Source organism: Tursiops truncatus, chromosome 11 (assembly GCF_011762595.2).
Source record: "Tursiops truncatus isolate mTurTru1 chromosome 11, mTurTru1.mat.Y, whole genome shotgun sequence".
In the NCBI taxonomy this organism is placed as follows: Eukaryota; Metazoa; Chordata; class Mammalia; order Artiodactyla; family Delphinidae; genus Tursiops; species Tursiops truncatus.
In genome coordinates this window covers 54863006-54881440 of record NC_047044.1, presented here as the reverse complement: position 1 = coordinate 54881440, position 18435 = coordinate 54863006, and the positions used below count along the sequence as shown (strand labels likewise).

At 35.9% G+C, this 18435-nt stretch overlaps 1 long non-coding RNA gene across 1 annotated transcript in view; it reads left to right on the top strand.

Annotated features, from left to right (window-relative positions):
* LOC141275853 (uncharacterized) overlaps positions 1 to 18435 on the top strand; it is a 205814-nt gene that overhangs the window by 36953 nt on the left and 150426 nt on the right. The window lies entirely within an intron of this gene.

The window sequence follows — 18435 nt, the reverse complement described above, 5'->3', positions numbered from 1 at the left end:
GAATTAGAAGTAAAGCCTGAAGACGGGACTGAATTTCTGCAATCTCATGATAACACTTGAATGGATGAGGAGCTGCTTCTTATGGATGAGCAAAGAAAGTTGTTTCTTGAGAAGGAATCTACTGCTGGTGAAGATGCTGTGAAGATTGTTGAAGTGACAACAAAGGATTTAGAATATGACATAAACTTAGTTGATAAAGCAGCAGCAGAGTTTGAGAGGATTGACTTCAATTCTGAAAGAAGTTCTGTGGGTAAAAGGCTATCATATGGTATTGCATGGTACAGAGAAGATTTTTGTGAAAGAAGAGTGAATCAATGCAGCAATCTTATTTATCTTATCTTATTTTAATGAATTGCCACAGCCAGCCTAACCTTCATCAACCACCACCTTGATCAGTCAGCAGCCATCAACATCAATGCAAGACCCTCCACCAGCAAAAAGATTATGACTCACTAAAGGCTCAGATGACACTTAGTATTTTTTAGCACTAAGGTGTTTTTTAAATTAATATATGTACATTTTTTAGACATAATGCTATTGCACATTTAATAGACTACAGTATAGTATAAACATAACTTTTATATGCACTGGCAATATAAAATTTCATGTGACTCACTTTATTGCAATATTGATGGTCTGGAACTGAGCCCATGATATCTGAGGTATGCCTGTTTTTAAGTGCAGTTGCTGGTAGGCTTGTGGCTCATCTCTGATGAACATCCTGCAGAAACAGATGGATAAGAAATATTTCACAAATTAAATTTAAAATTACCTTTGCCCCAGGAAGATTTTTATTTCCATTGAATATTATGAAGAGACTTTTTTTTCAAAGAAATATGTTCTTTAATGTTTCTTAATAATTAATGTTTATGTGTCACAGATTCTTTCTATTTGTTGAGAGGAAACCTATCTAGAATTCCTTATCCATTAAAAATAAGCATTTTTTTAAATGAGCAAGTTCAATAGAAGAGGATCTTACCCCAAATGTTAAAACCTCATTTAGTCCAAATGAAAGAGAGAGGGTTCATTCACTTTCTAATTCATTTCCACAGACCAGCACCAGGTAGTCCTGAGAAAGATTGGAGTCAGGGCAGGAGACCAGAGAGAGTTCCCCAGAGTGGAGGAGGCATGCAGATGAGGAATGGTTGCTAGCGACAAAGAAAAACCTGGCCCACTTCCCTGGACCCTTCTTTCGTACAAACAAAAAAATTCTTGAACTGTTAGAAGAGGGACAAAGAGACTTCCACCTCTCAGGCCCATTCTTGCTCCAAACCATAGGCTAAAGTCCACTGCTTCTGAGGAAGAAACAGAAGCAGTAATCAGCTGCCCCTAGGAGATAACCAGATAATCCACTTGAGCCCAGGATCCTGCAAGAAAAGGTTTGTTACTGCTGGGAGGGAGCAGGAAACTCTTTTGTCCAAGAGTCTCTGATATAAGAGAAAGTTTAAAAGGCTCAGGCACACAGAGCCTGCCTAAAACTGAAACTGGATTAGAACTAAATAATCCCATTGCCCTGCCATGAGCCTACCACCGAGAAACTAGCAATAGCAGTCACTGGGGTTGGGTGGGGGGGTCGGCAAGAGCATGGAGAGAGACTGCCTCCTTGGTGTCGATGGTCAGGGATAGCTGAAAGCCTAGAGTGGAGCAGGAAAGCTTTCAGCACATCAGGCCCCACATGACACTAAAAAGCAAACCACCAATGAAAGAAATTGAAGTCTCTGTTGACAACAGAATCTCAGGTTTGAACCTACGTAAGTGTTTCCAACACTGTTATTAAAAGCCCTAGATTCTCAGATTATAAAGATCAGTAAATGCCCCCAAAGCAATCATATATTCAGCTTTAGCTAGCACTAAATGTTTGTTTCTACTATTTTATTTCATTTTTGCGGTACGTGGGCCTCTCACTGTTGTGGCCTCTCCCATTGTGGAGCACAGGCTCCGGACGCGCAGGCTCAGCGGCCATGGCTCACGGGCCCAGCCGCTCCGCGGCATGTGGGATCTTCCTGGACCAGGGCACGAACCCGTGTCCCCTGCATCGGCAGGCGGACTCTCAACCACTGAGCCACCAGGGAAGCCCCTCTACTTTATTTTTGTTGGAGTGTTGGAACTAGTGATTTGTTTTTACTTTTTTAGAAAATCGGGTTTGGACCTACGTAGATTGGGGAGTCAGAACTGGGACTGCTGTATATTGATGTGACTCTTAAAGAGTGACAGCCTCTGTAAAAATAAAATATGAAATCAGAATATAAGCCTAGGAAGATAGCCTCTCCCAAAAAATTCTCGTGAGAATTCATAAACAAAGCCTTTTTAGTCTTTGGCTGAGCACTGATATCCACATGCATGTGAGGAAACTACACAAAGCTGGTGAAGGAACATAAACTCACCTGTAAGTAGAAGTAGAATAATTCCAGGAATTCACAGGAATCTAGGAATAGATTTTATTCCAGTGAACCAGAAGGAAAACTACTGTAATAATTGGGGCGTGAGAGAGAATTCTCAGGAGAGTATTATGTTGGTAGTGGTTTAAACTAGCTCTAGACTAATGACTGCTCTGGACTCACCATAACAAATTTTAAAAAGCAAGTATCAAAAAAATCAGACTTCATGTAATTTAGCAGCATGCCAGAACAGAATCCAGTACCCCAAAAAGTAAAATTCACAAAGGTCTGCTTCTAATTAAAACACACACACACACACACACACACACACACACACACACACACACACACACACCAGGTATACAAAACAGGAAATTATAATCCATAATCAGGAGAATTATGGAACTAGTAGCAAAGTATTTTAAAGCAGTGATCGTAAATATGTTCCATAAAGACGTATAGATGACTAAAACAAGGAGAAATAGAAGATGATAAAATAAGAGGGAATGTGATTCAAAGTAGTTGGGACTTGAGTTGGGAGAGCCACTCCAGAGAGGGTTGCAAGAGATGCGATGCCATCAAAGCCAAAATTTCAATAAAAATGAGGAAGTAAAAGAAATATTCAAAAAGATGTTAAGGACTTAGATGATTGACAGTGTGTTGAGTTCTAGGGGACACGTTGCAGCTCAGAACTCTCACTCCTGTGGGAGAGCCTCTGCTGTGTAATTATTTTCCAGTTTGTGGATCGCCTACCTAGCGGGTATGGGATTTGATTTTATCACAAATACACCCCTCCTACCATCTCGCTGTGGCTTCCTCTTTGTCTTTGGATGTAGACTATCTTTTTGGTAGGTTCCCGTCTTTTTTTGTAGATGGTTGTTCAGCACTTAGTTGTGGCTTTGGTGTTTTTGTGAGAGGAGGTGAGCTTAAGTCCTTCTCTGCCGTCTTGTCTCCAACCTCATATTCTCATGTTAGAATAAAGTCTGTATTTGAAGATTTCAAAGTTCCAGTCCATTTCATAGACTTTGTAAGATATATCCACTTTTTTTTTTCAGTGTTTTGGCAAAATGTTTCCCTCAAAAACATAATACTGAGACAGTCTTCATTTGAACAATGAGATATTAACATAGAATGTTGACCACACATTCTATGTTATTCTCAATCCTAAAACTAGAACTATATTTGCTCATAAACTGAGAAGATTTAAAAGTTTCTGATAGGTGTGTACTGATATATCAGTGTGAGTTTAATTAGCATTTTTCTAATGGCTAATGATGTTGAATATCTTTAAATGTGCTTGTATTCTGTTTGTATACTTTTTTGGTGAAATATCTGTTGTTTATGTATTTTGCCCATTTTCTAATTGATATGTTATATATTCACTATTGATCTTTGAGAGTCTTTTATATATTTGAGATTCTAGTCTTTTGTCAGATACATGGTTTGCAAATATTTTCTTCAGCTATAACTTTTCTGCTAATCCTCTTTATATAAGCTTTGACAGAAAAAACAGTTTTTAATTTTTGGTGAATTTCAAGTTATAAGTTTTTTTCCTTCGATGGAATAATGTTTTGAACGCCAAGTCTAAGAACTCTTCACTTAGCTCCAGGTCCCAAAGATTATCTTCTCTTTTTGTTTCTAAAATCTTATAGCTTTATGTTTTACATTAAAGTCTACAATACATATTGAATTACTTATTTTATAAAATGTGACATTTAGCCTGAGATTTTTTTTTTTAATTTATATGTGTCTAATTGCTCTGGCATCATCATTTGTTGAAAAGGCTCTCCCTCTCCTTCCTTCACTGAATTGCTTTTGCACCTTTATCAAAAATAAGTTGGGCTTATGTCTGTGGGTCTATTTCTAGGTTCTCTAATCAGTTTCATTGATCTATGTCTATCCCTCTGCCCATATCACACCTTCTTGATTAGCTATATAATAAGCCTTAACATCAGTAAGAATGATTCCTTCCACTTTACTCTTCTTTTTCAAAATTGTTTTAGCTCTTCTAAGTCCTTTGCTTTTCCATATAAATTTTAGAATAAACTTTGCTATCTCTACCAAAAAACCTTGCTGAAGACTTTTCTGGGAGTTGCATTAAACCAATAAATCAACTTGGGGAGAGTTGATATCTTTAGTGCATTGCATTTCCAATATATGTACAGGATATGTCTCTTTACTTAATCTTCTTGAATTTCTTTCATAGTATTTTATAGCTTCTAGCATACAGATTCTGTACATGTTTTGGTGGATTTATATCACATATTTCATTTCCTTTAAGTTATTATAAATGATGTTATGTGAAAGGATATTTTTGACTTTACATTTTAGATAGTTTCTATTGTATACAGTGTAAAGAAGACATAAGGAAAAGGACAGGAAGGGAATGAGGAAAACTAGAAGTGGGAAGAACAATAATAAGAATCTTGTAATATTCTGAGTGAGAGATTATTATGGCCTCTGTTACACTTGTAGTAACAGAAGTAGAGTTAAATTGATTTTAGTGTCAGCATGTTGAAATGCTTATGAAATATCTAGATAATTAAAATTATGGTTTGGAATTAGCAGAGACAACATAAGTGAATATATAGCTTTGGATATCATTGGCATTCACAGAGTAGTTGAAATTCTGTGTGTATACTTTTGTTTGTGGAGAATAATAGAGTAAGAGAGACAAAAACCAAGAAATTGGTCATAGTAGGATATGTATTAAAAAAAAATAAAATAAAAGTCTGTAAAAGAAAAGCCAGCCAAGGAGAGTAAACAGGAGTGTTACGATATGAGGGAAGAAGCAAAAGAGAATGATGTCACAAAAGCCAAGGAAAGGAATTTCAAGAAGTAGTAAGCAAAGTCAACTTCTTTAAAGAGTATAATGCGATGTGCCACAGGTCATGATGTTTTCACAATGGTAGTCTTGGTGTTTGTAGCATTCAAAAATTAAAACCTCAGGTCTAGCTCTGTCACTTACTTGCTGTGTGACCTTGGGCAAACTGCTTATTCTTTCTTTATCTCACTTTCCCTATTTTCAAAATTAAAAAATAGCTATATTAATCTTTTAAGTTTTTATGAAAATCAAAATTACTTAACACAGGTAAAGTGCTCAGAACAATGCAAGGCATATAGTAAACAGTTGAAAAAATGCATTAATTGTTATTGTGAAATTGTCAAGTGATAACTTCAGGACATAAACCCTTCTCAGAATAAGACATAGACAAGGTCACTCTGTGACCTTGATAGGAAAAAGACAAGGACAAGGCCCTCAATGTCTATAAAAATATTGAATAACAAGTTTTCCTCTGACCAAAACGGGTGATTACTTCTTGTTTACTACGGATAACTCTAGGACCTTTTTAGTTCTCCCACCTCCTAGATAATAATGGAGATATTAAAAATCCAAATTGACCCCACTTCTTAACAGATCTAATCCAGACCTCCAATTCCTTAATTTCTATTTACAACCATCCTAGAAAATTTCAAACCCTGTAAGAAGGTGCTCCAAACTCTGCCTTGTTGAGAAACCCCGACATTTCCTTGGATTAAGTTCTGTCTTATTGCAGCAAGTTAATTAAAACTGAATTTATTGCACTACAAGTGTGTTTCTAAAGATTTTGGCTAGTGAACATCAATATTATCATAATTACTATCATTATTATCATTACTATTCAACAATATATGCCCTTTACCTAACATAATACTTTGCATCAGAAAATGCTCAAAAATATTTGATGAATAAGTGAAAAAAGCAATGGTCAGTTAGGAAGCACTTGGCTTCAAATAGGCCAATTTCATTAGTGGAAAGGCAAATCAAACTGCAGTGGGCTGAAATGCAACCAGAGGAGAAAAGAGGGAAAGATAATCAAGATTGGATCCAGGCCCACAACTGTCCATATGCTAACTGCACCCACCCCATCTCAAAAATCTGGTTGTGTGGAGTAAGAATATAATATAGAGATTAGAGATTGCTAATTGAGGTATGCCCTGTTGAGATGTGTTAGACAGTTAACTTTCAGTCAGAAGGACCTCAACCTCACATGCCTTTTGAGATTATTGACTTCTTTTTCAAATATTATTTTTCTTCTATTGATATAAGACTTTCCTGTGATACTATCACTTTTAGGCACCCAATTATTTTGAGTCCTCCTTTCATAATATGAAGGGTTTAAATTTATCTTCTCTTGGGAATCAAATCAGGTTTGTCAACCAAATCAGGTTTGGTCGACATGTACATAAGCTGAGTGTTTGCTGAGGTAACTTTCTCTGTGAAAAATGCATGAGTATCAATGTGTGATTTTGCAGTTTTGATTCAAGCTCATTTTTAAACACCTTGGATCTTGACAGAGTTCCAAATAAGAATTCATTCTAGACATCTAACAGTTAAACAATTTGAAAAGCACAGGGGCTCATCAAAACTCACAATAAATGAAATAATTAATTAATTCAAATTAATTAATCCTAATGGTCTTCTTACATTAAGAAAGTTTCTTCTCTCTGTTTCTCAGTTTGTGTATCTATAAAATAAGTATATACATATCTATTTCATAGTGTTATAGTGAGAATTAAAAACAATATACATTAAATAAGCTATATCTGATGGTGTTACTGCCAGTTAGTAGACTCTCAGTACATGTTAGGAGCTTTCTATTTCCTGCCTAAAAATTGACCAAACTGTGGTTATGGAGTCAAGTCTCAGCTCATTAAGCCATGTTTACATTCACACATTAAATATTTAAGCTGGTAACTTTCTTTAATACAATAGAATCTAGAGGGTTGCCATAAGCATTTAGACAGAGTGTTATTTAAAAGTCAAGTCCAGCTTCAAATATCAATTTACTGTATTAAAATTTTTTGCTCTAGATTTCCTGAGCTCCAGAATTGGATTTAATTGATGACATGTATTTTCAAATATTATGAATATTGGAAAATATACCCTAGCTATAGACAGTAGTTAAAGAAATTTAGTATATACTTGGAATCTAAACAAACCTTTGCTTAAAACATTGGGCATCTAAAGTCTAATTTATAGATTTTGTGAGAAGTGATGGTTTGCATTTTTTTTGTTTTTCTATGACCAGTATAGAATTTTCTGTTTGATTTGGGTATATATTTCACACTTTTCAATTAAAACCAACATTTCTAAAGCCTCTTTTTTTGAGCAAAGGCAACATAATAAACTATTTTTATTCTTTACCTGAAGGCAGGTTATTCTGTTTGCTTAAGTTGTTCAATCACTCTTTAGAACCATCTGGCATTCTGCCTGTTTCATCTGCCTAAAACAAGCAGTCACTTTTAATTAACTTGGTGCACACAAGTCTTTGGCATTTGTGGAAACTGGGCACATAGCCAATCTTCAAAACACCACTGATCAATTTGCCTAGAAAGAAGTAAAGAAATGGAAGACATTGGCTTTGAAGAGCTTTTGAATGTTATCCTAAAGCTGAACAGCTAGAAATCCAAAATTAAAATGCAAAAACAACTTTAACTCAGGTAAAATGTAATACCATGTTTAAAAATTATAGATTTAGAGGGCAGACAGCAAAAGCAAGAAGAACTGCAATCCTGCAGCCTGTGGAACAAAAACGACATTCACAGAAAGATAGACTAGATGAAAAGGCAGAGGGCTATGTGCCAGATGAAAGAACAAGATGAAAAGGCAGAGGGCTATATACCAGATGAAGGAACAAGATAAAACCCCAGAAAAACAACTAAATGAAGTGGAGATAGGCAACCTTCCAGAAAAAGAATTCAGAATAATGATAGTGAAGATGATTCAGGACCTCGGAAAAAGAATGGAGGCAAAGATGGAGAAGATGCAAGAAATGTTTAACAAAGACCTAGAAGAATTAAAGAACAAACAAACAGAGATGAACAATACAATAACTGAAATGAAAACTACGCTAGAAAGAATCAATAGCAGAATAACTGAGGCAGAAGAACAGATAAGTGACCTGGAAGACAGAATGGTGGAATTCACTGCTGAGGAACAGAATAAAGAAAAAAGAATGAAAAGAAATGAAGACAGCCTAAGAGACCTCTGGGACAACATTAAACACAACAACTTTTGCATTATAGGGGTCCCAGAAGGAGAAGAGACAGAGAAAGGACCTGAGAAAATATTTGAAGAGATTGGAGTCAAAAACTTCCCTAACATGGGAAAGGAAATAGCCACCCAAGTCCAGGAAGCGCAGAGAGTCCCATACAGGATAAACCCAAGGAGAAGAATGCCGAGACACATAGTAATCAAATTGGCAAAAATTAAAGACAAAGAAAAATTATTGAAAGCAGCAAGGGAAAAATGACAAATAACATACAAGGGAACTCCCATAAGGTTAACAACTGATTCCTCAGCAGAAACTCAACAAGCCAGAAGAGAGTGGCATGACATATTTGAAGTTATGAAAGGGAAGAACCTACAACCAAGATTACTCTATCAGGCAAGGATCTCATTCAGATTTGATGGAGAAATCAAAAGCTTTACAGACAAGCAAAAGCTAAGAGAATTCAGCACCACCAAACTAGCTTTACAACAAATGCTAAAGGAACTTCAACTTCTCTTGAAGCACAAGAGAAGAAAAGGACCCACAAAAACAAACCCAAAACAATTAAGAAAATGGTCATAGGAATATACATATCGATAATTACGTTAAACATGAATGGATTAAATGCTCCAACCAAAATACACAGGCTTGCTGAATGGATAGAAAAACAAGACCCATATATATGCTGTCTACAAGAGACCCACTTCAGACCTAGGGACACATACAGACTGAATGTAAAGGGATGGAAAAAGATATTCCATGCAAATGGAAATCAAAAGAAAGCTGGAGTAGCTATAGTCATATCTGATAAAATAGACTTTAAAATAAAGAATGTTACAGGAGACAAGGAAGGACACTACATAATGATCAAGGGATCAATCCAAGAAGAAGATATAACAATTATAACTATATGTGCACCAAACATAGGACCACCTCAATGCATAGGGCAACTGCTAACAGCGATAAAAGAGGAAATTGACAGTAACACAATAATAGTGGGGGACTATAACACCTCACTTACACCAATGGACAGATCATCCAAACAGAAAATTAATAAGGAAACACAAGCGTTAAATGACACAATAGACCAGATAGATTTAATTGATATTTATAGGACATTCCATCCAAAAACAGAAGATTACACTTTCTTCTCAAGTGCACACATAACATTCTCCAGGATAGATCACATCTTGGGACACAAATCAAGCCTCAGTAAATTTAAGAAAATTGAAATCATATCAAACATCTTTTCTGACCACACCGCTATGAGATTAGAAATCAATTACAGGGAAAAAACATAAAAAACACAAACACATGAAGGATAAACAATATGTTACTAAATAACCAAGAGATCACTGAAGAAATTAAAGAGGAAATCAAAAAATACCTAGAAACAAATGACAATGAAAACACGACGAACCAAAACCTATGGGATGCAGCAAAAGCAGTTCTAAGAGGGAAGTTTATAGCAATACAATCCTACCTCAAGAAACAACAAACATCTCAAATAAACAATCTAACATTACACCTAAAAGAACTAGAGAAAGAAGAACAAACAAAACCCAGAGTTAGTAGAAGGAAAGAAATCATAAAGATCAGAGCAGAAATAAATGAAATAGAAACAAAGAAAACAATAGCAAAGATCAATAAAACTAAAAGCTGGTTCTTTGAGAAGATAAACAACATTGATAACGCATTAGCTAGACTCATCAAGAAAAAGAGGGAGAGGACTCAAATCATTAAAACTAGAAATGAAAAAGGAGAAGTTAAACAGACACCACAGAAATACAAAGCATCCTAAGAGACTACTACAAGCAACTCTATGCCAATAAAATGGACAACCTGGATGAAATGGACAAATTTGTAAAAAGGTATAATCTTCCAAGACTGAACCTGGAAGAAATGGAAAATATGAACAGAACAATCACAAGTAATGAAATTGAAACTGTGATTAAAAATCTTCCAACAAACAAAAGTTTGGGACCAGAAGTCTTCACAGGTGAATTCTATCAAACATTTAAAGAAGAGCTAATACCCATTCTTCTCAAACTCTTCCAAAAAATTGCAGAGGAAGGAACACTCCCAAACTGATTCTGTGAGGCCACGATCACCCTGATAACCAAAACCCGATAAAGACACTACAAAAAAAAAAAAAAATTACAGACCAATATCACTGATGAATATAGATGCAAAAATCCTCAACTACTCAATCCTCAAATACTAGCAAACAGAATCCAGCAACATTAAAAGGATCATACACCATGATCAAGTGGGATTTATCCCAGGGATGCAAGGATTCTTCAGTATACACCAATCAATGTGATACATTGTGTTAACAAATTGAAGAAGAAAAACCATATGATCATCTCAATAGATACAGAAAAAGCTTTTGACAAAATCCAACACCCATTTATGATAAAAACTCTCCAGAAAGTGGGCATACAGGGAACCTACCTCAACATAATAGAGGCTATATACGACAAACCGACAGCAAACATCATTCTCAATGGTGAAAAACTGAAAGCATTTCCTCTAAAATCAAGAACAAGACAAGGATGTCCACTCTCACCACTATTATTCAACATAGTTTTGGAAGTCCTAGCCACGGCAGTTAGAGAAGAAAAAGCAATAAAAGGAATACAAATTGCAAGAGAAGAAGTAAAACTGTTACTGTTTGCAGATGACATGATACGATACATAGAGAATCCTAAAGATGCCATCAGAAAACTAGTAGAGCTAATCAATGAATTTGGTAAAGTTGCAGGATACAAAATTAATGCACAGAAATCACTTGCATTCCTATACACTAATGATGAAAAATCTGAAAGAGAAATTAAGGAAACACTCTCATTTACCATTGCAACAAAAAGAATAAAATACCTAGGAATAAACCTACCTAGGGAGACAAAAGACCTGTGTGAAGAAAACTATAAGACACTGATGAAAGAAATTAAAGATGATACAAACAGATGGAGAGATATACCATGTTCTTGGATTGGAATAATCAATATTGTGAAAATGTACTACCCAAAGCAATCTACAGATTCAATGCAATCCCTATCAAATTACCAATGGCATTTTTTAGGGAAGTAGAACAAAATATCTTAAAATTTGTATGGAGACACAAAGGACCCTCAATAGTCAAAGCAGTCTTGAGGGTAAAAAGCGGAGCTGGAGGAATCAGGCTCCCGGACTTCAGACTGTACTGCAATATGCTACTGGCACAAAAACTTAAATATAGATCAATAGAACAGGATAGAAAGCCCAGAGATAAACCCATGCACCTATGGTCAACTAATCTATGACAAAGGAGGCAAGGATATACAATGGAGAAAAGACAGTCTCTTCAGTAAGCAGTCCTGGGAGAACTGGACAACTACACGCAAGAGAATGAAATTATAACACTCCCTAACACCGTACACAAAAATAAACTCAAAATAGATTAGACACCTAAATGTAAGACCGGACACTGTAAAACTCTTAGAGAAAGACATAGGAAGAACACTCTTGACATAAATGATAGCAAGATCTTTTTTGATCCACCTCCTAAAATAATGGAAATAAAAACAAAAATAAACAAATGGGACGTAATGAAACTTAAAAGGTTTTGCACAGCAAAGGAAGCTACAAACAAGATGAAAAGACAGCCCTCAGAATGGGAGAAAATATTTGCAAATAAATCAACGGACAAAGAATTAATCTCCAAAATATGTAAACAGATCTTGCAGCTCAATATTAAAACAACAACCCAATCCAAAAATGGGCAGAAGACCTAAATAGACATTTCTCCAAAGAAGACATGCAGATGAAGCACATGAAAAGCTGCTCAGCATCACTAATTATTAGAGAAATGCAAATCAAAACTACAATGAGGCATCACCTCACACCAGTTAGAATGGGCAGCATCAGAAAATCTACAAACAACAAATGCTGGAGAGGGTGTAGAGAAAAGGGAACCCTCTTGCACTGTTAGTGGGGGTGTAAATTGATACAGCCACTATGGAGAACAGTATGGAGGTTCCTTAAAAAACTAAAAATAGAATTACCATATGACCCAGCAATCCCACTACTGGGCATATACCCAGAGAAAACCATAATTCAAAAAGACACATGCATCCCAGTGTTCATTGCAGCAGTATTTACAATAGCCAGGACATGGAAGTAACCTAAATGCCCATTGACAGATGAATGGATAAAGAAGATGTGGTACATATATACAATGGAATATTACTTAGCCATAATAAGGAACAAAATTGGGTCATTTGTAGAGACGTGGATGGATCTAGAGACTGTCATACAGAGTGAAGTAAGTCAGAAAGAGAAAAACAAATATCGTATATTAATGCATATATGTGGAACCTAGAAAAATGATACAGATGAACAGGTTTTCAGGGCAGAAATTGAGACACAGATGCAGAGAACAAACGTATGGACACCAAGCGGGGAAAGTGGTGGTGGGGGGTGGGGGGTGGTGGTGGTGGTGTGATGAACTGGGAGATTGGGATTGACATGTATACACTGATGTGTATAAAACTGATGACTAATAAAAACCTGCTGTATAAAAAAATTATAGATTTAGTAGTTATTTGGAAATTTTTTTGTGAAAGAGTGATGAGTGGTTAAAAGCCTAATTTTATTTACTATTTCTTTTTAATATCTGTATAAACAGTATTCTCTTGTTTTTAATGTAGCAGTTTTGGAGGGAAGTGGAAGAGATTTGGTGGTCTTCTTAGACTGACTCTGTGAGGAATCATTAAGATGTTAGAGTTATATATTGTGTTTCAAAGAATAGTAACACTTACTATGATATTGTCTCTGAAATATAAACCTGCTGAAATTTAACATATTCAGGGACTTCCCTGGTGGCACAGTGGTTAAGAATCTGCCTGCCATGCAGGGGACACGGGTTTGCTCCCTGGTCCAGGAAGATCCCACATGCCGCGAAGGAACTAAGCCCGTGCATCACAACTACTGACCCTGTGCTCTAGAGCCCGTGAACCAGAACTACTGAGCCTGCTTGCCACAACTATTGAAGCCTGTGCGCCAAAGCCTGTGCTCTGCAACAAGAGAAGCCACCACAATGAGAAGCCCGTGCACCACAACGAAGAGTAGCCCCCGTTCACTGCAACTAGAGAGAGCCCATGCAGTAACAAAGACCCTATGCGGCCAAAAATAAATAAATAAATTTATAAAAAATAAAATAAAATATTCAGCTTCTGTTATGAAGCAGGATGTACATAAGTAGTAAGAGAGATGTGCATGAATAAATATAAATTATTTTACTATTCTCCCCCAAATAAAAATTACACATAACCTTTCAGATATTTTCAGTGAGCACCCCTTAGAAAATCCATTGCATTGAGATGAAATCTTGGGCTTCTTAGAAGTGTCATACTGCATGCCAGCTAGGAATAGAAAAGTTAAAATTTCAACCTAAACAATGTTTCATGAAATAAAAATAATTTTACTTTTATACTTTATTGTATCTAGTTCTTTTACCTGTGAATAAACTGCACTGGAAACTAAATGGTGCAGGGTTTTTTGCCTCTTTTGTTACACATTTTTGATAATCAGTTTTATTAAATAAAAAAATAGACATTAATTGTATAACATTGATCAGAAATGAGGAAACAATACTTTTTTCCTACAAGTTAATATGACTTGCTGTTGCTCTAAAATTTTCCAGGTTAAATATTTGTGTTGTCATGCATTTCATTCTTCCTAAACCAAGTGTCAGTTTGTACCACATGGTCAGAATTGAATTAATTGAATTGAACTTGATCTACTTACTGTTAGAACTGGTGTGTATCATGTGGAGAGATAAAGCGGCAACATATTCTGGAAGAATTTGAATATGACAGAAACAAACCTGGAGGTATCATAGCATCATATACACACATACACATATTTGAAGTCTTATTGTGGTTACTACTTAATTACTCAAAGTTACTTAACAAAGTTTATCGGAAATCCATATTCCTTGCTCAGGACAGGAAAACGTTAGGGTGAGAAAATTTTTCAGGAATGTGTGATAATGGAGGAAGTTTCTCTGTGTAGACTAAAGCAGATTTTATGCTGTGGGTATCATTGATATGTATTTTTATGGAATCTTAAAAAGTAAGCCAATGTAGAGAACAGATAAAAGGAAGGACAGCTCAGGTCACAGAAGATGAGGAGGCCAGGGTTTTTATTGGCTCTCCCCACCTGTTATTCTCAGCACTGACTTTAAAAAAGTATATATTTATTAATTATTTATTTTATTTATTTATTTTGGCTGCACCGGGTCTTAGTTGCTGGACCACCAGGGAAAACCCATCAGCATTGACTTTTCAAAGACATAAACCATCTTGACTTCCAAAGACTAGTTTGAAAAACAGTGGCCTAACCTATCATATAGAATTTTTTTTTTAAACATCTTTATTGGAGTATAATTCCTTTACAATGTTGTGTTAGTTTCTGCTGTATAACAAGGTGAATCAGCTATATGTATACATATATATCACCATATCCCCTCCCTCTTGCATCTCCCTCCCACCCTCCCTATCCCACCCCTCTAGGTGGTCGCAAAGCACTGAGCTGATATTCCTGTGCTATGTGGCTGCTTCCCACTAGCTATCTGTTTTACATTTGGTAGTGTATATATGTCAGTGTTACTCTCTCACTTCGTCCCAGCTTACCCTTCAGCCTCCCTGTGTCCTCAAGTCCATTCTCTACGTCTGTGTCTTTATTCCTGTCCTGCCCCTAGGTTCATCAGAACCATTTTTTTTTTTTAGATTCCATATATATGTGTTAGCATACGGTATTTGTTTTTCTTTTTCTGACTTGCTTCACTCTGTATGACAGACTCTAGGTCCCTCCACCTCACTACAAATAACTCAATTTCGTTTCTCTTTATGACTGAGTAATATTCCATTGTATATCTGTGCCACATCTGTTTTATCCATTCATCTGTCAATAGACTCTTAGTTTGCTTCCATGTCCTGGCTATTGTAAACAGAAGACACTGTGCAGTAATTGAAGTATATATATATATATTTTACTTCCCTCTTTTTAAATCATAGCTCTACTAGATAATTTACAATCCTAAGAGAAAGGTACTATTATCTCCACATTTTCTAGATTAGGAAAATGTGGCTTATTAAGGTCAAAAAACTTTATTACAATGGTACACTGAGAAAAAAATATTAGCAACTCACACCACAGGCAAGAATTAATTTCCCTAAAACAGTAAAAAGCTCCTAGGAGTCAAAAGTTCAATAGGAAAATAGACAAAGAATATAAATAGACTGTTCACAGAAAAGTAATAGCCTTTACTTATATGAAAACATGCTTAACTTTACCAGTAATAAGATATGCAAATTTAAACTCTACTGAGACATCATTGCCTAGAAGTCTAGCAAAAATCCAGAAGTTTAACAAGTCACTCTGTTGGTGTGTCTGGAAAGAAAAAAGTACCCTCATGACATTAATAGTAAGAGTATACATTGGTGATGGTACCGGCACAAAAGTATCATATAGAATTTATATGCACCAGTTTTTGAGAGAAGTGAATTCTTTTGGATTTAGTACATGTTCAAATTTAAACAAGTCATTTAACCTTACTGTGTTTTCTTTCTTTTCTTTCAAGTACTAATCCCTACTATACCCTTGTCCCCCTCCCGGCACATACACATTTGTAAAGTTGTTGTGAGAATTACAAAAATAAAGTAGATTTGAACATGCTCTGACAGAAGGATAAGGAGGGACTAAAGGGGTTGTAATCTTTTGTGAATAGGGTCCCTAGTGGAGAACTAAAGATATTTAGGTATGAATGTGTGTTAGGTGGACAAAGTCAGGTCAGCTTAAAAGCCACCTTATCTGTTGTGAGGACAGTGACTCATCCCCAGCTTCATCTCATCTGGGAACCATTTCTGATCCACGAGGAGGTACTGGCGCCACTTCTTTCCTCTATGCTCATCTCGCTCATTGTCCTAGACGTGGCATTATCACTATTTGAGTGCCTTTCTTCTTCACTAGACTATGTGATAATTCATGACTTGAACTATTTTATTTATATAATCACATAGCACAGCCTCTTCAAAGCAGCTCATAAGACAGCTCATAGCCCAATGTATGCTTGTTGAAAGACTTGCTAATTGAAAAAACTAAATCATGTACTTAATGTAATCATATCATTAAGAATATCTCTTGTAGTGCAAAACCTGATCAGTGATTCATTAAGCAAGAAAATATAGTAACTTAATATTCCTTTTCTGTCTTGGCCCTTATCTTCTTGGTATTTTCTCTCAACCAAAAGCTGAATAGTTTTTAAATTATTTGAAGTGAGTTTTTAACTCTAGCTGTGGGGTTATATTAAGCATAGTAAGCTTTGGGGTTAGAAAACAACTGCTTCCTAGTTCTTTCTACTTCACACTTCTACTGTCAGTAAACACTTTCAATAGGAAATTGCTTATGTTCTCTCACAGAATTTACTTCTTCTTTTGATTTTTATATACTCCATTTATCATTATTCACTAACTCATTCATCAGTTCATTAAATATTTATTTAACAGCTGCTATATGACAATCACTGAAATAAGATCTGGGAAGATAGAGATGAATAAGACATGGACCCTGTCTTTAAAAGCTTATAATCAATTAGAGAAGACAGGAAAAAACAGATGTAAGTCATTGTTTCCCCAGCCTTCAGGATTGTGCACTAAAACTAGGGTCATAACCACGGTAGCAAGACACTATCTCTCCAACAATTATAGAAAGGCTAGTTTCTTATGGAAGTATTTTAGGGAATTGTCAAGGGCTGCTAATGTGTGATCCCAAGCTCAGTTCTTAGGTTATAACACTGAAGGGACATTTTATTCCTTATGCATTGTTTTTGAAGGAGCCAGATGTCCACATGCAGGACATTGCATATATTGATGTTGAATATACCGGTGAGGCTGTGGTACAGCTGCTATGCCACTGCAACACTGCTGTGAATCTGGCAGAAGGGCTTCTGAGTCAGCCAATGCTGCCCTCTTCTCTTACTCTTATAGTAAAGAGTGTTCAATAGTGACAAATTCATGAGAATTTAAATATGACTAACCTGAGACCACATCTTGCCCTTCTTCCTGCAAAAAAAATAAACAAAGCCTTCACTCTGTTTCTTTAATCTTTCTGAACCTCAACTTGATTGTCTGTAAAATAGAAATGTCTACTTTGTGCAATTAGTATGCAGACTCAGTATGATTTCTATATATATATATATGGCTGCAAATATTTAATTGTATATTTTCTAAACTCCAGGATTACAGGGAGCTAAGTTTTCCTTTAGGTCAGGTGCATGTATTGTGTAGTATCTCAGTAAATAAACTGGATAAATGTAGACAACTTATTACTGCCTTCACCACCGGCTTTCCTTATACATCTTCAGCATTGTCTTTCATAACCTTTTTCTGATTTTTAAGAATTATTTTTCCCTAATTCTAAAAGGCTCAAGGGCTAAAGCAAAAGTGAACTTGTATTGGTTACATGTTGGCTAGATAGTGTGAAGCAACTCTGTTTAGAGGGTAGCATAGAAAAACGAAAAATGCAATAAAATATGTTTGTAAGAATCATTAGCATACATGTCTTTTCCTGTGAAAAAAATGTGATTTAGTTGGACATACCTTGCTCACCCTAAGGAAACCAACAACATCTTCATGGTGCCCCCTCCTCCCAAATCCGAAATATGACACTACTGTACCTCCTCTTTATAACCCTAATCCTAAACCTTCCCTCCTTCTGGGCATTAACTGTCAAGAACTGTGAAGGTTCTGAGATGTTACCCTATTGACAAGCTAACAAGTCAGCCTACCACATTTTCATGGATGCTGGTGGAAAACACAAGACTCTTGTATCAAAAATAAAGTCAACTTTATTACTCACAGAAATAACAGTAGCCAGAATATCAGCAATTTTGCATTGATTCCCTAAGTTCCAGTTCTCACAGTATGACATAGAAAGGCCCATATGACACCTGTATACTATAATGTGTTACAGTACAG